The 24,302-nt window shown below is 38.0% G+C and overlaps 1 pseudogene; it reads left to right on the forward strand.

Annotated features, from left to right (window-relative positions):
* Positions 1-22,868: 22,868 nt before the first annotated feature.
* Positions 22,869-23,893, forward strand: LOC122739344 (annotated as a pseudogene).
* The last annotated feature ends 409 nt before the right edge of the window (positions 23,894-24,302 follow it).

Consider the following 24,302-nt stretch of genomic DNA (forward strand, 5'->3'; position numbering starts at 1 on the left):
AAAATAGTCTCATCACTTTTAAGTGCTGTTAGTTTTAGTCAATGTTTGCTTTCCTCTTCCTCTCTCACCCGACTATAATGACAACTTTTTGAAATCAAAAAAAAGCTTTGTCATTGAGAATTGTTACTATTTACCTCACAGTGCAGCAGCCATGTTTAAACACATTTTTGAGGAAAAAACAATAAGAACAAAACTTCTCAAAGTACTTCATAGCTAAGGAGTGACAATGTTTACCCCAAATTACTGATATACATGGTAGACATGGCCAGGTGATTTTTAAGAATTGAGGTTCTAGGGGCAGCTAGGTGGCGCAGTGGATAGAGCACCAGCCCTGGATTCAGGACTACCTGAGTTCAAATCCGACCTCAGACACTTAACACTTACTAGCTGTGTGACCCTGGGCAAGTCGCTTAACCCCAATTGCCTCACTAAAAAAAAAAAAAAAAGAATTGAGGTTCAAGGGGAGCAGCAAGGTGGTATAGTGGATAAAGGACTAGACCTGGATTCAGGAAGACCTGAGTTCAAATCTGGCCTCAGACACTTGACACTTACTAGCTGTGTGACCCTTGGCAAGTCACTTAACCCTCATTGCCCCACCAAAAAAAAAAAAAAAAGAAGGAGAATTGAGGGTCTAGTTTAAATCTCCCTCATGCTCTTGCCCCTGCCTAATTGGAGAATTCCGCAGATCTACAGTTTAGACCTATATAATTTTCTTCTAGGGCATTGATTTATCCACACCTCTTCTAATAATTGTGATCATCATTATCATCTAGCATCTATAAAGTCTCTACTATGTGCCAGGAGCCATACTAAGCACTTCAGAAATAGTATCTTATTTTATCCTCACAACTGTGCAGGGTAAGTTCTATCACCTTCCCAATTTTACAGCTGAGAAAACGAAATCAAATAAAGGTTAAGTGATTTTTCCAAGGTGCCACAACTATTATTACACATCTGAGGTTGTATTTGAACTCGTCTCCCTGACACTAGCTATAGAAAACAGAGAACACAAGGAGAAGGCAGCAAGGGACAGTCATACTTTACACTATCAAGTTTATGGTTACCTCCTTCTTCAGCTCTCTAAGGACTATTGCCTGGTGCTACCAAGAAGTAACAGAGCAATCAGTAACTCAATGAAGTTGCTGAATGAACTGCTTTATTAAGTTGAATAACCACAAAGGAATAATGGTATAGGGGATAAAGAAGTGAATTCTGTGACAAGGAGTGGGTTCAATTTCTACCTTTGGCAAACACTAGCTGTGTGACCTTGGAAAAGTCACTTCTCAGTTACTCCAGGCACCTTTCTACATTCATATATTAAAGATGTTGATTTGCTTTGGTAATGAAATTCCTCACCATAAGTTCACTACTCCTAATAAAATCACAAGACCAAGCAAAAACCAATAAAACAACACCAAAAAACCCCATACATTTTATCTCCAATGGAATCTCAGACATAGTTTGACTCATGATTATAAGTCATTAGAGAAGCACATTTTCCAAATGGGACATCTGAATTTTCTAATACCCAATTAACCAATATTTATTCCATTTTAGAATTACATTTAATTGAATACATCAGCAAATAATTACTTAGTACCTACTAAGTATGAAGTATTGTAGAAGATGAAGAGGATCCAATGAAGCATAAACCTGTTATCATAATATGAACAAAGATTCTGCCTTCAAGGAAGGAAAGAAGGAAATAAGCATTTATTAAGCACCTATTATGTACCACACACTGTGCTAAGTACTTTACAAATATTATCTCATTTGATTTTCACAAAAATCCTGGGAGGTAGGTGTGTGCTATTATTATTATTCCAATTTTGCAGTAGTGAGAGCTTTCCAGATGACATCAATGATGTCAGCAAAATCATGGAGGTGAGAAAATGCTAGGTGCTTTCAAGGACAGTGAAGGAAGCTAGCAGGGCTGGAATTCAATTTAGCATTCAACTCAACAGGGCTTTGTCCACTATGTTGCACAAAATACAGTAGTAGGTACAAGGGATATGACAATGGAAAGAAAAAACATCTCCTGTCTTTAAGATGCTTACAATCTTCTGGATAGAGGCTTCCTATTTGAAAATAGAGAGGGATAAGAAAAGAAAACCAGATTTGAACTAGATATTTTAGAACATTGAATGCTAGCCTGAGGAATTTGGAATTCTCCTTGGAGGGAAGGAGGAATTAAATGGTTTTAAGCAGTGGTGCTTGATTAAAAACAAAGACACAAAAATGGTAGTAGTCTGTAGGCTTGATTGATGAGGGAAGGAACCAGTGTCAAAGAGACCAGATAAACGGCTATTACAATAACCTAGGTGTAAAATGATAGGTGTGGAAGAGATGGGATTGGAGAACCAGGGACAAATGTGAAAGAGATATAGAAGGCAGAAGCTGTAGCCCTTGATGAATACACATGGGCTGAGTTGTTAAGGAAGGTGTAGTCAATGGTAGTGGCCTGAACAGAAGCACATAAACAATGAGATGGAACTGTCTTTGAAGGAGAAAAAGACAAGAAAAAGAAAAAAAAAGTGCTGATTTTCAACCATTTCTGGCCCAGGCATATGGTACAGAGAACCATATGACAACAAGGCACATTATCTTGGTAGCTTCCAAATTGTATTATGTAACACTCTATTTTAAATATAGACTAGAACTTAGCATCTTTTCTACTCAAGGCATCTTAAAGTGGATTTGCCAAGCAATGCTGGTACAGCTCATCTCTTCTGCTGGTTGAGTCACTCACTGTGCTTTCACAGAAGGTCCTAATCTCAGCTAAGCTTGTGTGGCTGTAAAATGTTCACTTCAATTTTCAGTATATCAGTTTCCTCATCTCTAAAATGGATATAGTGACATCAACCAGTCTCCCACTGCCATTTTAAGGTATAATTCAAAACAATGGCTTAAGGTAAATTTGTACGTTTAATAAAAGAGTAGGCGTTTTACTGTAGTACTTTATTTAGCTTTAGACCAGAACTAAACAGATAAAAAAACAGAAAAGGAGGCACAACAGTCAACTTAAGAAAGATGTACCATGACTCTCACACTATCATCTTTCTCTTTCTCTGTCTCTGCCTTTTTTTTTTTGTAAGGCAACTGGGGTTAAGTGACTTGCCTAGGGTCACACAGCTAGTAATTGTTAAGTGTCTGAGGTCGGATTTGAACTCAGGTCCTCCTGAATCCAGGGCCAGTGTTCTATCCACTGCACCACCTAGCTACCCCTGTCTCTGTCTTTTTCAAACCACTATGATCTATCTATCTATATCTATTTATCCACATGCACAGACACAGTTATGTTGCATCTAATTGTGTGCAGAATTATATAATGAATTAGAGCTGACCTCAGAACCAGGAAGATTTTGGTTCAAATATTAATTCTCAAACATACTAAAAGTATGACTATCAGTAAGTCACTTGACTAATATCCCAGGTTGCTCTCTAAGAGTTCAATTTCCAGAACTTTTTCTGATCTAAAATAATAGAGGGGGTGTCCTTACTGTGTTTTTCCTATAACAATGAAACAACAGGCTTGAAACCCCTCCCCAAAATGTATAGATTTGAATATGCATGTATGTATATACACGCATATATATGTGTGTGTGTGTGTGTGTATCTGTATACACACATTTGGTGCATACATACAAACCAATGTAAATGATAAGGTAGAGTTTTAAGCTTGAATTGCTTAAAACTTTAAAAGCTTCATTTATGGAATAAAATATAGGCATGTGCACACATATATGTAGCCATACATACATATTTATAGATATATGCATACTATGCATCCCATATACATATTCTTTAGTTCCTTTTTATGTTTTGAGAAATATTATATGTTCTAAAACTTAAGTAGACATGATTTGGAACAGTTGGATAGGATGTGAGGAAGAGGATTAAAAAAAAAAAAAGAGGGAGATATTTTCGAAAACATAGTCTCCACTATAGTCTTCTCAGCAAGGACAGCTAATTATGCCAAAGTATGTGGAGGCTTGTGCAATGAACAGGTTTCTACTAGAGAATAGATTAAAGCCACAGAACTCAATTTCCTTCTGATAGAAAGCAGACTTAGAACCACCTCTCCAGAGGTGAAAGGCTAAGGCAGTAAATCATAATGCTCCTTTATTCTGCTTTAGCAATAGGAAATTTTTTTCAGACCAATGGTCTCCTTGAAGTAGGACATTAGTGCTGTCATGTACTCAAACAAAAACCAAGATTTTATTTTTCTCAATAAACTCAAACCAAGATAAACTACTTAAAATTTGTAGGAAAGGTATTACATTCTAATAGTGAACTCAAAATGATCAAATCATGAAGATTTTTAGTGTTTCCTTCTGCAAACTCAGTTTCTATCTTAGTCATCCCCATTACACATCCCTTTAACAAAGCAAAACATATATTAGCACCATTTTACAAACTGGGAAACTGATTCACAGTTCTATGTGAGGTGCCAAAGTTTGCTCAAGTTGCAGAATTGACTAAAATACTCTTCTATATTAAATTGACTATATACTATATTGACTAAAATTCTCTTCTATATTATATCATACTACCTTACCTTTACAAAAGCAAAGGGATCCCATGTTTTAACTGTTTTGATTGAGAATGAATGCTGGACTTAGAATCCAGATAACTAGAATTCAAATCTGGCTTCCACTCCATCACTTAGAAACTGGGTGATCTAATCAAGAAAAATAGAGAAATAATATACACATATATACATATATATACATATATGTATATATGTGTATGCATATTCATAGATGATAGAGATAGATGTATAGAAGCCATTCCATAATTGATAGTCAAATATGTACAGTTTTCATGAAAATAAATCCAGGCTAACAAAAATAAACAAAAAATCTCCAAATCATTAATTAAAAAAAGAAATATAAATCGAAACAATTCTAACAATTCACTCCATGCTCATCACATTGACAAAGATGACAAAAAAGATAATGAAGATTATTGGAGTGATTGTGGAGGGACAGGAAAAGTAATACAATATGGGGGTAGAACTACCCATTGGTCCAAGCATTATGTAAAGTAATTTGAAACCATGCCTTTTCTAATTCACGAAACTATACATATCTTTGACCATGGATACCATTATTAGTCATATGCCACTAAAGAGAACAAAGACATAGTGAAAGGACCTGTTCAAAACATTTAAAGCAACACATTTTGTTATAAAAAGGAGAACTGAAGACTAAGGATATCTCCATAAACTGGGGAATGGCTGAACACATTAGAATATATGAATGTATTGGAACAGGTTCACCCTATAAGAAATTTTGTAAGACACAGACCCAGAGAAATTTGAAAAGACTTATTTAAAATAATGCATAATGAAATTCCAGAAACAGAAGAACTATTTATTCAATGACTCAACTTTACAATATTATAGAGGAAAATGAGAAAGAATTAAGCACTCTCATCAATGCAATGACCCATTAAGTGAAGCATACTTCTCACCTCTTGGTATGGAGGTGATGAACTGTAGGTACAGAATGAGATTAATATTTTTCAGACATTAATACAATAGAAATTGTTTTATTTGACTGTGCTTATTTGTATAGGATGAAGAGTTGGGAGATAGTGGGGTTTGGGGGGGGGTTGTTTGTTTGTTTTTGCAGGGCAATGGGGGTTAAGTAAGTGACTTGCCCAGGGTCACACAGCTAGTAAGTGTCAAGTGTCTGAGGCCGGATTTGAACTCAGGTACTCCTGAATCCAGGACCAGGGCTTTATCCACTGCGCCACCTAGCTGCCCCCATGGAGATAGTGTTGATACCAAAAATGTGTCAATGAAACCTTTTTGAAAATTCAAAGAAGAGAGCAAAAGGAAGTTTATAAGGGGACAGAGACAAGCAGGGTAATGTTGGTAATTATATAAAATTTATATTTTGTCTAATATATTATACAATCCTATGTATACATATATATATTATATGTTACATTTATGCTATAGATTGTATATGGACTTGTTATCTCTCCCATTAGAATGTAAGCTCACTGAGAGTAGGAATTATTTCATTGTTTCCTCAATCCCTACCACACTGCCCAGTACATAGTAGGGACTTTATAAATATTTTCTAAAAATAATAGAATATACTAAATCTAATATGTAATGGGCATGTGTGAAGGAAATGGATTCTGACCTTATGAGTTGAAGAGGTCCTTGGCATTCCATAATTTTAGAGTTTGGGTTTATACCCAGACAAAGACACACACACACACACACACACACACACACACACACACAATCTCCCTAAGCCATAAAATGGGTGAAACCTCTATCATCCTCCTGAGGTTTCAGAGTCTGGATTTATAGGCATTGATGCCCAAGGAAGTTAAATATGACCTTTGAGAATGGCTTTCATGACCCCAACACCAAAGTAGCTGAGATTTAGGCTTATTTGTCAATAATGCTAAATTTTGATATGAACTTGGTGTCAGCAATGCTATGTATGAGCTGAGCTAAGTTTTGAATCTACCCCCACCCCCACCCCAAAGCCTGAGATAGTATGGGTAAAAGTATGCCTCTGAAATATTAGAGGGAAGAAAAACTACATTGTATTTTTTTATATCTTTAAAATAAATAATCTTTTGTAAAATATAAGCATTGAACTGTGGGGGCATTGAGCTATTAAGGGGCTTATGCACTTAATCATAAGCTCCCTAATAAACAAGGGAAATACAGCCAGTAGGGGTTTGAGCTCATAGCAGTAGAAAAAAAAAGTCTGCCACAAGACCAACAAAGTAACCTGGGACCCTAAGGGGAAATGTAGTTCACCTGGCCTTTAGAGAGTACGCCAGAGGGTTCATGCTATGCTAGTATTATTGTCTAACCCATATAGCCAGTAGGTCCATGGTCCATGATTGTATTGTAAAGAATTAATTGGGGTTTTTTTTGTTTTGTTTTGTTTGTTTTGTTTGTTTGTTTGTTTTTTTCTGGTGAGGCAATTGGGGTTAAGTGACTTGCCCAGGGTCACACAGCTAGTAAGTGTTAAGTATCTGAGGCTGGATTTGAACTCAGGTCCTCCTGAATCCAGGGCCAGTGCTCTGTCCACTGCGCTACCTAGCTGCCCCTGTAAAGAATTAATTTTTATTTGAGGTTTTTATGCCTCAGTGTGCACTGGCCTGGGGCTCCGCAAACCGCATGGTGCTCCACCCACTGGTTGTAGCCATTGCCAGGGCTCTGACACATCAAGTCATCACCACTCGCCAATGCCTACATGGGCCTGGCAAAATTATAATGATTGGAAGCCTAGTGAAGGCAGTCATGTGACTGTCAGAGCGGCCATCCCATTGGCTGGGGCTGTGTGGGGATTTTCTAGGTTTGGGGGAGGAGAATTGGGCATTTGAGGTGGAAGCTGGAAAAAGACAGGCATTCTGCTGCATATTTTCAGCTGATTCCTGGGCAGTGGTATTTTTTCAGGTATTATAATTTCCCTTTCCCCATTTTATTTCTTTTCCCTTGATCCTACTGATCCTGTTTGTGTTTTTTCTTTAAGTTCGTTCTTGTTAAAATAAATCTTGTTCTGTTTTGAGGGAGGCTGCCAGTCTCCTTCCTTGCCCCAATATTGCGGCGAGCCGCTTAGCTAGCACTCCCCAATTAGAAATTGGTCCCCACAGTTTTTGGCGAGTCAACCAGGAATTGATTAACCTAGTGAATTTCTTTAACCCACTCCCCCTCCCCCTTATTTGGCCATGAGCCAACTAACCTGGGGGACCTTCTTTCCCCTCTCCCACTGCCCCCTTAGGCAATCTCCTTTGCTCTTAAAAAAAAACCTTAGCATTTATCTTGCTGGTCAGAGAAAAGCCAGTTCATTTTGAACTACACCATGATTGAATATTTGGCTCCCCACTTGCATATTCTAATTGGCATATTTTGGGACAGCATATTGTCCTGATTTAAACTGTTGGCCTGCTCAATACATATTCATGGCATTGCTGGTTTCCTCCTCATAAACATAGTAAAAAATCTTTGGAACAATGGTATGGGAGACTTTATCTTTCCCACTGAGCACATATACAATATTACTGGAAGCATTACAACTAAATTAGAACTTTACTATACCACTATCATTATAACTCAAATGACTATAAATTTTATTCTCATTATTGTCATTATTGCAATGTGGTATTTTTTTTTCCAAAAATGCTGTAAAGAGAGGAAGGGATATAATCATAGTAGACCACGTGTCCAGAGAGATACCAGTACAGGTCCCTCTCTTGGAGATGACCTGAGTTCAGAAACAGATTTAGACCAGTCTTTAGAATCAGATCAACAGAAACTGCTCCCCCTACAGAATGTTACAGCCTGCAGAGGAGCACAGCGAAAAACATATAGCCCATTCAGTCCAAAGGATCTGTATGCATGGAAGAAACTTATACCTAGCTTTGATCAGAATCCAAAGTCAGTAATTTTGCAGTTAAGGTCTATATTTAATACATATCAACCCACTTGGGCCGATGTCACTTGTCTTATGGAAATTATACTATCCCCAAGTGAAATTGCAGATATTGTCACAGCAGGAAATTCCTTGGTGGCCTCTGGGGAAGCGTTAACAGAGTGGCCTCTCCAGGAGCCAAACTGGGATTATAATGATCCACAGCAATTCCAAGAATTAAAAAATGCTAGGGATACACTACTGAAAGGAATGGAATCCTGTTCTAAGAAATCTGACAACTGGCAAAAGTTTTTTTAAAACTCACTCAGGAGCCTAATGAACAACCTAATAGATTTTATGATAGACTTCGTGAAGCTGCTAGGCAATTTACAAGACTGGATCCACTAGACTCAAAAGATTCCTATATTGTATGTAATACATTTGTATATCAATCATTGACAGAAATACGTAAATTTTTTTATGACAGTGTCCAGGCTGGAAAGATATGGCTGTAGAAAGGCTTAAAGAAATTGCCACCTATATCTTTGAGGCAAATGAAGACAATATGGCTAAGCAAAGCATTCTGGCACCAGTACTTTCAGGTCAGGCATTTAAAGGTCGGGACAAAACCCCTAAGGTGTGTCAGTACTGTGAAAAACAAGGACACTCATTGAGAGAATGTAGAATTAGAAAGCAAGAACTCAGGTGGGCAGTAACTGAGGGTCTGGAATATTTTTTCAGGAGAAACCAGAATAATTATGGAAATTTTTACCAGAAAGGAAACAACCAAGATAATTACAGACCTTATTACAACCAGAATCAGTATAATCATATTCCCTATCAGGGAGGTACAGAAGGACAGAATCAGAATCAGGGTAACTCTAGAATCCCTCAGAGAGAGACACAGGACTGACGGTGTCCAGGGGAGGATTGGAAAATAAATACAGAAAGCTTTATTTTTCCAGCTCCTGAATTTTTGATCCCTCTTGTACCAATCCATTCACCTCCCCAGAGTAACGAACCCCATGTGACCCTCAAAGTTGGGGACACGTATTATGATTGTCTGTTAGATACAGGAGCCTCTAAATCAGTCTTAATACATAAACCAGACCCTGGATTCAATGCTATTAGATCTTCAAATGTGGTGGGAGTCTCAGGTAAGGCCCAAAGAGTGGCACAATTAGCCTGTTGTATGGTATCTATGGGGCCTTTAACTGTAGAACATTCATTTTTACTTATGCCCGATGCCCCTGTAAATTTATTAGGTTGTGATCTCCTTTGTAAACTTAGAGCAACCATATCTTGTGCTCCAGATGGGGCTGTCTCTCTGCGGTTGCCAGAGGATACTGTTCATTTATTACCAATTTTGATTGCAGATGCTAAGGAGCAGTACGGGATACATCCAAAATCCCCACTGACATTCCTGAGTCCCTATGGGCCTCAGCCTCTACTGAAGTGGGGCTCCTTAAATCTGCTATGCCTGTTACTATTAAAGTTAAAGGGGGACCACCTCCATCCATTCCACAGTATCCATTGTCTAAAGAAGCTATAGAAGGGATCACCCCTATAATTGAGGCTCTGAAAAGTCAGGGTATTATTGTCCCATGCCATCATTCTCCATGTAATACTCCCATTTTGCCAGTTAAAAAACTCAAGCCTGGCCCAGATGGCAAACCTGTTTATCATTTTGTACAAGATCTTAGAGCTATTAACAATTATGTTTTTCCTAGACATGCTATAGTCCCTAATCCTGCCACCATAGTTTCTTCAATCCCATGTGAGGCTACATGCTTCACAGTGGTAGACCTCTGCTCTGCCTTTTTCTCTATACCAGTGCATGAAGACTTCCAGTATTTGTTTGCCTTTACTTGGAAAAATACACAGTGGACCTGGACTAGACTCCCACAGGGATTTGTGGACAGTCCTACATTATTTTCTCAAATTTTACAACAGGACCTGGCCTCTATTACTTTTAAAGGTTCCACTTTAGTGCAGTATGTAGATGATTTACTTTTAGCCTCCCCTGATGCTGACACCTGTCAGGAAGAAAGCTGCCATTTATTATTAGAACTATACAAGAGAGGCCACAAGGTCTCTAAGTCAAAGGTGCAATGGTGTTTACCTCAGGTAGAATATTTGGGCTTCATTCTGGATGCTGGAACTTGCTCTGTCTCTCCTAAGTGAGTCCAGGCTATTCAACAACTCGCTGCTCCCTCTACTAAGAAGCAGTTAAGAGCCATTCTGGGAGCAGCTGGGTATTGCAGACAATGGATACCCTCTTTTGGTGAAATTACTAAGCCTCTTATAGCTCTAACCAAAAATTCTGTCCCAGAACCTTTACAGCTGGATTCCCAGCATTTTGAGCTATAACAGAATTGAAGTGGGCATTGTTATCAGCACCTGCACTAGGACTCCCAGATTACAGTAAGCCTTTTACTCTTTTTGTGCATGAACAGAAGGGAATGGCTTCTGGGGTCCTGACTCAATCATTAGGACCTGTCCAGCGTCCAATAGCTTATTATTCCAGCCAACTAGATTCTGTGGCCTCTGGGGTGCCACCCTGCCTCAGGGCAGTGGTGGCTACAGCCCTTTTGGTGGAAAAAGTCTCTGATTTGGTCCTAGGTATTATGTTCAACTTGGCCTGAGCTTTGAGGGTGGTAAGGAGTATGAAATCTAGGAGTTACTCTCAAGAAAGAATAAATATGGGAGAGAATTGAATCTGTAAAATGTGTACCTCTATCAGAGTCAATGTATGCTGGTGGCCCAAAGCAAGGAACAATTTCTTTAAGGAGAGCTTTGGCCAAGTTGAACATATGAATAAAGACTTTAAGAACATGATTGGCAAATTATGTACTGAAACCCATTTAAAATGGCCTGATGTTCTACCCTTGGCATTATTCTATCTGTGCAGTAGACCAAGAGGTGAACTCCACATATCTCCTTATGAGATGCTTTTTCGTCACCCTCCTATCCAAGCTAAAACTTTTTCCCCAGTCTATACATCACTGGTGGGAGGTGATACTTCTGTTGCTTCCTATATACAGGAACTACAAACTAGGCTACGTGAGCTCCATGAAGTAGGAGTTGCTGTACAGGCTTGTCCTTTAGACTTTTCCTTGCATGATTTAAGCCCTGGAGACAATGTATATATTAAGAATTTTCAGCGGACCAGTGGGACCCAGCCTGCTTGGGAGGGACCTTTTCAGGTATTATTGACAACTCCTACTGCTATTAAACTTGGAGAAAAAGAATCTTGGATTCATTGTTCCCACGTGAAGCCTGCACCATTTGTGGGTAAAGTAATATCAGATAAAATTCAACCAGCTGCTAAAGAGCAAAGAAACTGAACAGAGCACAGGGGTAATAGACAGTTCCAATTTGCAAGCATTATCACTCAATTTCAAACCCTGGGACTCAAATTCCATAAAGTATCAGGAGATGGAAATTGTCTTTTCAGAGCCCTTAGAGACCAGTTAGAAGGTCATTCCAAAAACCATCTCAAACACAGACAAGAAACTGCTAATTATATGCTCAGTCATAAAGAAGACTTTAGGTCTTATATAGAAACAGATATTCCCTTTGAAGAATATGTTGCTGATTTGAAAAAAGCTGGTATTTGTGCTGGGAACAACACCATTGTAGCCTTTGCCAAACATAACCAACTGAATGTAATCATTCACCAGTTGAATGAACCTCTATGGCAAATTTGTGGCACAGACAAAGTCGATGCTAAAGAACTCCATATTTTCTACCATAACGGTCATCATGACAGCATTAGAAGAATCAATGATGATTCAGAAACCCCTGCCACTTTGGCATGCAGAGAATTGGGGAACCAGTTTAAATAATGTGGTATACCCCAAATTCTAGCATTATAAGCTTTTACCTTAAACAAGCTTTTCCTCCTACAGGTGAAGAACTTCTCCACCAAGACCACATGACTCTGTCTTCTAGAAAGGGTTATTGAACCTTATTGCTTGATTTATAAGGCAATTAATGAACATATTGAGTCTCGCTGATGTTTTATTTCCTTTTGATAAATTGTTTATCATTTCAAGTATCTGTTATTGTCACTGTACTAGATAGAGAATTCATGGACAAGATGATGTGGTTTACTTGCTTAATGAAGATTCTGTAATAATATTTAATAATATCAGCCATTTACATTCATTTATCATTTGTATGTCATTGTGACTATGTATACTCTGGGTATGGTTTGGGATTATATATATACATATATATGTATATGTATGTATATATATATATATATATATATATATATATATATATTTCAAGTATATCCTAAGTTATGCAGTGTAGCATGCATTTTTACTATCAAATTGTCTTTGGTGAAATTAATACGTGGTTTATGATTTATGGAAACTTACCATTTCAGAGACTAATTGCTCTTACAATGAGTTTAATGGAGATGGTTCAACTCCATCTTGCAGGCCCTGGAGAGAATATATGTACAACAGGAGGTGAGACAGGTACATGTAAGATACCCTGATAAAGGCTAAGAGAAGAGCCAAATACATTCAGGAAGTCCATAGTTTGCTTATGAGAGCAGCTATGGAGAGCACAATTGCTGGACATAGTTTTGTATATTTTGAAGAACTTTCATTGTTTAATTTGAATATTTTTGGACAATGCTATGCTAAAGATTAATGAAAATCCAGCATTTCCAGAGACAACCAGAATCCAGACCACAGTCCATTTCCTCTGATGACATCTCAACCCTCCTTAGAAGACAAGATTTTAAGGACTTTAAATGGACATTTTTGTTTTTCCTTCTGTTACTATATACATCATCTGTGATATGTATTTTCCCTTTCCTATATTGTTATTAGTATATTGTTTGTTAGCATTGGTTATGATATTCTGTTATTTTTAAACATTTATTTATTGTTTATTGTTCCATCAAGGAAACACCCCATGTTTCTTGATGAAACAAAGAGGGGAATGTAAAGAAGTAATTGTTATTTGAGGTTTTTATGCCTTGGGCATAAAAAAAAAAACCCACTGGCCTGGGGCTCCACAAACTACACGGTGCTCCACCCATTGGTTGTAGCCATTGCCAGGGCTCTGGCACATCAAGTCATCACCACTCGCCAATGCCTACATGGGCCTGGCAAAATTATAATGATTGGAAGCCTAGTGAAGGCAGTCATGTGACTGTCAGAGCGGCCATCCCATTGGCTGGGGCTGTGTGGGGATTTTCTAGGTTTGGGGGAGGAGAATTGGGCATTTGAGGTGGAAGCTGGAAAGAGACAGGCCTTCTGCTGCATATTTTCAGCTGATTCCTGGGCGGTGGTATTTTTTCAGATATTATAATTTCCCTTTCCCCATTTTATTTCCTTTCCCTTGATCCTACTAATCCTGTTTGTGTGTTTTTTTTTAAGTTCGTTCTTGTTAAAATAAATCTTGTTCTGTTTTGAGGGAGGCTGCCAGTCTCCTTCCTTGCCCCAATATTGTGGTGAGCCGCTTAGCTAGCACTCCCCAATTAAAAATTGGTCCCCACAGTATTTAACCAATATGAAAATAAAGCAAAGCTAACAACCATTTTCTAGACTCAAAAATTAGCCATGAACTTTTTCATTTGGGTAATTCACTCAGGAGTGTAGATAAGGCATCTCCTTTGTGCTATTTTAATTCCCTTCTCAAATGGTACTAGTTTGGGTGATGTTGCCCAAACACACATTGATGCTAAGAAGGACTTTATTCTAGCAATCTACTTATTATTTGTCAAGTGGTACCATGTTGATGTACCAAGATGGCTAAAGAAAAAGTAGAAGGGGACAAAATGGTCATAGTGAGCAGCAGAAATAAAGGCCAACTTACAGCTTATATGTTGATTTGGGCTCTCTGGTCCCTTGGTTTATTGAGAGAAGTCTGTACATTCCTACTGCTGAGGGGTTTATGAGGGAAAGAAAGAAATGACCTTTCTAAAGGAATCTAATATATCAGTGCCCCTGGAATTGGAAAGTCACACTAGTTTGCTTTATTGAGTGCCCCTTTAGTAGTATATTGAGAAAAAAAATCTATCTGCCACAATTAATACCTAGTCTAGTGTATCATTCAGTAGAAATTCAGGGCCCAAACTCAGAATTCTACTGGAATTCAATGGGACCACCCAGGGTATTCAAAAGTATAGGAATGATGGCATGTGATAATGTGGCTACTAAATGATATAGAACAAAGCAAACTGATTTTTTTTTCTCAAAAGAGTCTACTCACAGAATTCATGCCGTGATGATCCCCCATTTACACTTTCTCTATTTTCTCTTTTCAGTTCTTTGAGATCTTGAATGAAGACCTAGGCCCTGGGAATCTCCTATTTTCCACATTTTCAGTCACCTTTACTTCTTATTTACCTGTTCATTATAAATGGGTTATGTATATAGTTCAGAATGAACTCTCTTCCAAGGCAAGACAATGCTAGCTGGCAAAAAGACTGTATCTACCTTATCCATCAACAATTATGCCATTCTACATTTCTGGACCCCACCAGATGGTCTTTTTAATAGATACTAGCTCTTCTCTGATGAATAGAACCCTGTTTACTTATGTAAAGTATTACTTTTAAAGGCAGACTGACTTTGATTTTCATTTTCTACAGAGGTATGACTCCTTTGCAAAGGAAAGCCTCCCATGACTCACACACATCACACAAAATGATATGTATATTTTTGGAAGGGATAATAGGAATAAAGATCTAGAGCTGAAAGGGACCTCCAAGGCCAACTAATTAGATTCCCTAGTCCTAACATATGAGGAAATGGAAACCTAGAGGGCTTAAGTTGATGTTTCCAAGGATGCAAAGAGACAATGGCAAGAGGGCAGCTAGGTGGCACAGTTGATAAAGCAAAGGCCCTGGATTCAGGAGGACCTGAGTTCAAATCCAGCCTCAGACACTTGACACTTACTAGCTTTGTGACTCTGGCAAAGTCACTTAATGCTCATTGCCCCACCTAAATAGATAGATAGATAGATAGATAGATAGATAGATAGATAGATAGATAGATAGATAGATGAATGAATGAATAAATAAATGAAGGAAAGAAGGAATAAATGAATGAAGGAATTAATAAATAAATAAAGTCAATGGCAAGATTTCAGCCCAGGTACCCAGACTCCAGAAATTGTGCTCTTTCCAATGTGCCACGTTGCCACAATGCCCTGAAGTCATTTATACTGAGCTGAGATTCCACCCCATATAATGGTAATTGCATTTTGAACAACCACTGAGGTGTTGTTGCATAATGGAAAGAGAATCTCTCCAGAGCCCATTTCCCACCTCTGTTAAATGTGGAGATTTGGTTATATGGCCTCTAAGCTCCCTTTCAGCTCCAGATCTGTTATTGATTATCTGTGACCTATTCTATTGGTACCCTATATTCAGGACCTCAAGTTAATGTAGGATGCTGCATTTCTTCTTGACATGTCATATTAACTTGCTTTTTGTGAGCATCTTCATGTGAGGGGTAACACAGAATATGTTTTCAGCCAAGAGACATGATGGTTCGGGATGTCTTAAATTTTTCCACTCACAACCCCTTTTTACCTGAGAAATTTTTACATAACCCCAGATATATATGTATATAAAATAGGTCTACATAACCTTTTACTGTTGCCAAATTTTTCATGACTTCCACATTCAGTTATGTGACCCACAGTTTAAGCAGCTTTGTTTAATGAATGAAGTGGGTGAGCAATGGAAGATAGAAATTTCAGGTGGAGATAGAAGTTAGGGCATTACTGCACAATTTTTGGATTAAATAGAAAATTGGTAGACCTAATTTTTGTAAAGCTCTTTTGAGATAAATAGTGACATTTTCATGAATATGAAATTCGGGGTTGTTTTTTAAACCTTGAAAAGTCCCTTGACTATGTGAGCCCAAACATCAATTATTTAGGAGGATATATTCTCTCATTAGTTCTTCCTCCTTATTCATTAGACTTGTATCCAGGATAGAATAGAAGTTCAATTCAATGAATATTTTGGGATAATAAAAGAAAAAGAAAAAAAAACAATTACAACATAAACAACCATCATTTTTTGTATTTGTTATCATCATTTGGATTTTTTTTTTGAATGAAGATTCCACTGAATACACTGACTTTGGCTCCAAGAACAATTTTCTGATAGATACATAGGTAGACGGATAAATGGATGGATGGATGGATGGATGGATGGATGGATGGATGGATGGATGGATGAATAGATGGATATAGAACTCTCTACATATAGATAGGTTGGTAAATAAATGGCATAGCTATAGATAAGGATATAGATAGATATAGAAATATACAATATAGGTATAGCTAACTTGAATCAAAGTACCGGGATTGCCGCCGATCTTCCTCTATTTCATTCCATACCTCTCTTCTCCCAAGAAAGAAAGGAGTATAGGAAGGAAATATTAGGGATAAACAAACTTCCATTGGAGTGCATAGTCTGTTGGTTCTTTGGAGTATTATATTGACCCATGTGTTTATACCTTGAATAGTTGCAGGGTTAGGGAGATACTGAATTTGAGTGACAAAGGAACCTATGGCTGGGAATCCTGATGAGAATTAAAGGGAAGAAAATTTTATTTAAGTGTGCTAAGTGAAGAAAAAAAAATAAACATGGAAATGCAGGATATCTACACTGTGAAGAATGAAGGAGATAAGAACTAAGGATAAACCATTCAGAAAACTTGAAATCTGTGGCAGCTTGGGGATTGGAATGTTTCCTGATAGCCAAATTTAACTGTATCTTATTTAGTCTGGTTTAAGCTTTAACTACCAATATGTTGGTAGCAAATGTGTAACAGAAAGAAAAAAGAAAAAAAAAACCAATGAAGCTTTTTGGGACTAGCCTGTAAGAATGTAGTCCTTTGAAAACATTTTAGGGCTGCCTCAAACATTTTTGCAACATGTTCAAAGAATTTAGTTCTTTGAGTTCATGTTTTCCACATACATTGCTTACCTGCTCTTTGGCCAGTATAACAACAGATCTGTGCCCCTTACTTATAGATCTCCTAGAGAGGCCCTGGGCAAGCTTGGTAGTCTCTTCTTTAATATCTGTGATCATGAGTGACAGGGTTCTCATGGATAATTGAAACACATCAATAATCTCCAAGTCTCAATGTAGTCATTAGTTTCAACTTTTACCTGAAGCCAACCTTCCACTAAACCTGCTCGACTATGAATGCGTTAGACACTTGTCTCCTAAAATAGAAAAAGAACAACCAGGGATACATAGAGATCTTGTAGATCGAATTATGAAACTACTATCCATAATCTTCAATTCAGTGCAGCTCAACAAGCATTTATGAGGCACTAACTGTAACCATGGAGAATAAGAAAGGTGAAAGGTGTCCCTAGACTTAGAAATAAACAAATACCTGAATTTTCAAAATGGATTAAAAGGTAGAATATGGAACACACACACACACACACATATCTATCTATCTATCTATCTATCTATATGTATGTATATATATGCATATATATATATATATATATATATAAACATATAGACTATTGAATTTGACACCAATAACAAAAGAATAGAATCTAAAAGTTTCTCTTCTAATCTAAGGAAGAGACTACAGAAGCTATCTGGTCTAAGATAAATCTGAGCAAGAATTATCTCTACAACATCCCTACCCAGTTATCACCCAGCTTCAGATTGAAGATATCTGGTAAAGGGTCCCCAAGGCCACATGAGGCAGTTTTTATACTTTAGATAGTTTTAAATATTTAAGGTTTTCCTCTTAAGCTAAAATTTGCCTCTTTAAAATTTCCTCCTATTGTATTTAATACTGTTCAGTGGGGCAAAACAGATTATATTAAACCCCTGTTCCATGTGACAGACTTTGAAATACTTGATGAAAACTATCATCTCTTTTACAGTGAAAAGATCCCCATTTTCAACAACCCAACTTTTTATGGCACAATCTTGAAGCCTTTTACTGTCCTAGTTTTCTCTCTTATAGATACTTTCCAATCTATCAACATCCTTATTAAAGCATGGTACCTAGAAGTGGATAGAATAGTCCAGATGTGGCCTGACCAGGATGAGGTACATCAGGATCATCACCTCTTTGGAAGTGCTAATTCTTGATACCATGGTTTCTTTCATACAGGCCATGATTGCATTCTTTCTTTGTCTGTTGTTTGTTGTTTGACTGTGAAGTTAGGTTAGAATTTCCAAATCTTTTTCAGATGAACACTCAACTAGTCCCATCTTCCTCATCTTGTAGTACTGAAATAGATGTCTTTAACCTGAACATAAAACTGTTACATTTAGTAATACTGTTTCATTTTATAAGATTTGGCATGATGTTCTGGTCCATCTAGAATGTTTTGAATAGTGGCTTTGGCATCCAGTGTATCAGCTTTCCCTCCCAGCTTTGTTTAATTCATAAATTTGATCATAATGACATCTATCTCTTCAGCTAAGTCCTTGATCAAAAATATCTCCTAACATGGAGCTAAGTGTGACTTCAGACATATTCCACAGATATCTCCTTCTAAGGTACACCAAATCATTAATACCTCTTCTTTGGGTCCAGCTATTTAACTAGTTTGGAGTCTTCATAATTTTATTATCATCTAGCTCACATCTATCCATTGTTTGCACAAGCCAGGTCTATGCCTTCCTCAGGTCTAGCAGCCTAGTAACCGGATCAAAGCTGGGGGTACTTATCAGGCCATTCCTGGATAGACTCTTCTGTTAACATGGCTTGATCACAGTTCCATGTATAGTTTAGGGCAGCAGTTTGGGGGAAACAGAGAGTAATAAACATGGAGCTATATAGGAAAATGAAGGGAATAAGCCTCAGATGAAGGGACTGTGCTTGGGTTAGTAGCCCAGAGAAACGAAAGCCAGTGAAATCACTCTGCATGGACATGAATATGTAAATATGATGGAGGAGGGGAGCAAAGAATGGCATATAATAACATGTGAAATGCTGAGAGAAGATATAAAAATGAAGAGAGTGCATGTATATAGAGAGAAATAAACAACAGGAAGCACAGAAGGTGACAGATGCAGAGGCAGAAACAAACAAACAAAACTAGAGACCCCAATTAAGGAGACAAATGGGATGAAGTACAAAAATATAGGAGAGGAGAAAATGAAGCCAAAGTAGGATAAAGTGAAATAGAGAGGGGGGAGGAGAATAAAGAAAGGATGGGACTGGAGGATATAAAGCAGAAATGAATACAAGAAAACCATAGAATGCAATAACTATTACAGAACATCAGAACAAAGGAATCATTGAGAAATGGGAGTACCAAAGAGCAGTATATTGTAAGAAGAGTGGAAGCAGTGATTGTGAAAAGATATAGTCTCTCCAGAATAAAAGCAGAGAATTAAAACTAGAAAGTAACAATTCTATTTGTGTAATGAGAAATAAAAATATTTTCTCCTCAGCCTCATCAGTCTCCCTTCACCTTCCTTGTGCTTCATAGATAATGATCAAAGTATTGATCTTTGTGTACTCAGGGGCTGCATTAGGAGTCATGGTAAAAGCAAATCCATGGCATCCTTTCTGACCACAAGGAGCATATGGTTCAGTTGGGAAAACTAGACTAGCACATGATTAATTATTATAGATCAAGTCAAGATGAGCAACTAGGTGGCTCACTGGATACAGTGCTTGGCCTGAAGGAAGGAAGAATCATTTTCCAGAGTTCAAATCTGGCCTCAGACACTTATGAGCTGTGTAACCCTGGGCAAGTCACTACACCCTGTTTTCCTCAGTTTCTTCATCTGTAAAATTATCTCAAAAGGAAATTACAACCCACTTTAGTATCTTTGCCAAAGAAACCCCAAATGGAGTCACAAAGAGTTGGACATGACTGAAATGACTGAACAACAGCAAAGCCATGATCATTTATGTTACAAAGATTTTTAACACAGAATCTCGGAACATTAAAATAATATTTTATAATTGTTTTATATAATTCATTTCCTATGCAATTCTATGTATTTTATTTTATGAATTTAAAAATATTATCTGGGGAAGGTTTTCATAGGTCTCCCCAAACTGCAAAAGGGGTCAATGACAGAAAGAACATTATGCACTCTTTTTCTATAAGTGTCAAGGTGTGTGGTGTATATTCAAAGTAAGTGCAGTAGAAATTCCATCAAAGAAGAGCTGAATGTGGACTGTGAATTGGATCCATTTTGTATCTGTTTGTTGTCATTATCTGTTTCATCTATAAATGCTTGTCAGATGATCTGGCTTAGTTGAGTCTCATGTTATGTTTTCTACAATTTTACGTTATGGTCCACTAAATTAGGTTAATCTATGCCTGCTCTACTCGAAGCCTTTCTAGTTTGGTAAAACCTAGTAGAGTTTATTTCCCTGGTTTTATAGCATCCAGGGTCACCTTCATCCCATACACAAATATCAGAGTAATAATTTAATGGAAAGTGTCTTCAAAACTCTGATGGATACATGAGCAAGTCTCTCCCCATTCTATTCCATTTTCCACTCAGCAAAGTGAGCTGACCATGGCACTAACCTACTAAATAAATTACACTGGCTTCCTGTCACCTCCAGGATCAAAAACAAAATCCTCTTTTTTGCTGTCCAAAGTCCTTAATACTTTGCTCCCCCCCCACCTTCTTGCCTTTATAATTTTCTTAAACTTTATATACCATCATATTTTCTGGAACCCAGTAACAATGTCCTCCTTGCTGTTCCTTACATAGCATAAACCATCTTTGACTTAGGGCATTCTCACCGGGTGCCCCCCAAAACTAGAACTATCTTCCTTATTTCTGCTGTTTGGCTTCCCTGGCTTCTTCTAGTCCTAGCTAAAAACCTTATTCCTACAGAAAGTCTTTCTCAACCCCCCTTAATTCTAATACTTTTCTTATACCAATTATCTGTTTTATGTCTCTTGTTTGTACATAGTTGTTTGTATGTTGTTTCCTCCATTACACTGTGAGCTCTTTGAGAGGAGGGACTTTCTTTTGGTTTCTTTGTATCCTCTGTACTTAGCCTAGTGCCTGATATATATAGTAGACACTAATGTATTGACTGATTGGCTTGGAAGATGTATAATTGGTATTTGGATTCTGAATTGGATGAGTGACTGTACACAAAGAATAATGATTAATAGGTCAATGTCCATCTGATGGGAGACCTCCAGTAGAGTTCCTCAGTGATTTATTATTGGACTTGTGCTGCTCAAAAGTTTATATTAGTTACTTGGATGATGACAATGGCTGTCTCTGTTATCAGATTTACAAGTGATAAGAAGTTGGAAAAATAATTAAAAGGCTAAATGACAGTCATCAAAAAACTCAAAAGGTCAGAAATATGAACAGAATCTAAGATGAAATTTCACTCCAGAACAAATATAAATGCTCATACATGAGTTAAAAAACAATTTCATGAGTATAGAATGAAGGAGGCATAGATAGGTGACTATTGTTATGAAAAAGTTCTGGAGACTCTAGTGGACAGCAATTTCAATCTTAGACTCTCATAGAATTATAGGATAATGATAGTCACAGGGATACTGTGCCCTGGTCATACCACATCTGAAGTACTATTTTCATTAAACTGGAGCATATCAAAAAGAGGACAAACAAGATGGTGAATGAATTTCATACTGTGTCAGATTTTAGAGGTCAAAGAAACTGGGAATATTTAACTTGGGAAAAAAGGAGACACAATTACTCTTTTCAAGTATTTGAAGACTGCCCTATAGGAGAAGAGTTGTTCAGCTTGGACCTAGAGGCAGAAATGGGAGAAATGGGAGGAAGTAATTCACTGGGAGATGGGAAATGTTACTCCTTATTCTGGTCTCTTTCCCTCTCGTGTTAATGCAATTCAGCAAGTATTTGATAAACTCCTACTGCTTGCAAAGAACTGTAGTGGATACTAGATAAACCAAAATAAAGATACCAGTCATGCCTCTGTGTTTTGTTTTTTTGTTTTTTGTCATGCTAGCTAGCCAATACACACCGGGAATAGTCCCTACTCTGTCTACCTATATAAAGCCTACTTATCCTTTATGGTTCAGCTTAAACAGTCTTCTTTCCCTATTTCCTTTCCCTTCCCTTGCCTTCCCTTCTTGTTTTCATGAATTTCTTTATTAATATAGTCTAAATTTGTATCAGCCTTTGGAAACTATATCATACTACTGATCAAAATTAAACTTAAAGTTAGCTAAAACTCCTAAGCTTTTCATATAAATTGCTGTTATTCCATTTCTCTCCTTTACTGTATTTTAATTTTAATTAATTATTTAGTTATTTTTAAAAATCATTATTTTGAAAGTTTTGAGTTCCAAATTCTCTCTGTCTCTCCCATCCCAACTGAGAAGGTAAGCAATATATCAATTATATATGGGAAGTGCAAAACATATTTCCATGTTACATTAGTCATGTTGCAAAAATAAATAAAAAATAAGAAACAAAGAAAATTTAAAAAGGTATGCTTCAGGTGGGGCGAGTGGGGGGGGGGGAAGATAGCAGTGGCAGCCAAGGCCATGAACTGCATCATGGAGGTGTACTCCACACAACCTGAGAGCAGCGAGAAGCCAAGTGTTGAAGACATGACGTCCAAGGATTATTACTTCGACTCTTATGCCTACTTTGGCATCCACCAGGAGATGCTCAAGGATGAGGTATGAAAGCTCACTTACCATAATTCCATGTTCCATAACCGACACCTGCTCAAGGATAGGGTGGTACTAGACATGGGCTTGAGCACTGGTATCCTCTGCATGTTTGCTGCCAAGGCCAGGCAGGAAGGTGATTGGGATTGAGTGTTCCAGCATCTCCAACTACGCTGTCAAGATCATCAAGGCCGACAAACTTGACCACATGGTAACCATCATCAAAGGGAAGGTGGAGGAGGTGGAGCTCCCTGTGGATAAGGTGGATGTGATCATCAATGAGTCGATGGGATACTGCCTCTTCTATGAATCCATGTTCAATACTATCCTAAATGCTGGAGACAAGTGGCTGATCCTTGATGGGCCCATCTTCCCTGACCCGGCCACACTGTATGTGACTGCCATTGAGGACCGCCAATACAAGGACTACAAGATTCACTGGTGGAAGAAAGTATATGGCTTCGATATTTCCTATATCAAGGACAAAGCCATCAAGGAGCTTCTCGTCGATGTGATGGACCCCAAGCAGCTGGTGACCAACGCCTGCCTCATCAAGGAGGTGAACATCTACATAGTGCACCTCCCCTTTCTGTCTGCAAGTGAAGAGGAATGATTCTGTCCATGCCCTGGTCGCCTACTTCAACATCGAGTTCAGCCGGTGCCAAAAGTGCACAGGCTTCTCCACGAGCCCTGAGTCTCCTCACACACACTGGAAGCAAACTGTCTTCTACATGGAGGATTACCTCATGGTGAAGATGAGTGAGGAGATCTTTGGCACAATTGGCATGTGGCCCAACGCCAAGAACAATCGAGACCTTGACTTCTTGTATGAGCTCTCCTGCTCCACTGACTACCAGATGTGCTGAGCTGGTCATGGGGCATTCCCATGGTACCGTGCCCTAGGGGCAGCCCATTCCTTGTACTCCATCCTCCACCCCTACGCCCACCCCACACTCACGCCCTGCTCCTTCCCATGGGTGAGTGAGGAGCCCAGGGGTGACATTGTGACTGTGTTTTTCATAACTTATATTTTTATATGGTTGCATTCATTTTAATAAACTGTCAGCTGGGGGAAAAAAAGGTATGGTTCAATCTGCACTGAGTTCATCAGATCTCTCTGGAGATGGATGGTATTTTTCATCATGGGTCTTTTGGAATTGTCTTATATCATTTTTATTGATCAGAGCAGCCAAGTCTCTCATAGTTGATCATCATTACAATTGCTGCTACTATGTACAATGTTCTACTCACTTCACTATCAATTTACATAAGTCT

The sequence above is a fragment of the Dromiciops gliroides genome, chromosome 2 (genome assembly GCF_019393635.1).
Source record: "Dromiciops gliroides isolate mDroGli1 chromosome 2, mDroGli1.pri, whole genome shotgun sequence".
NCBI classification, from domain to species: Eukaryota; Metazoa; Chordata; class Mammalia; order Microbiotheria; family Microbiotheriidae; genus Dromiciops; species Dromiciops gliroides.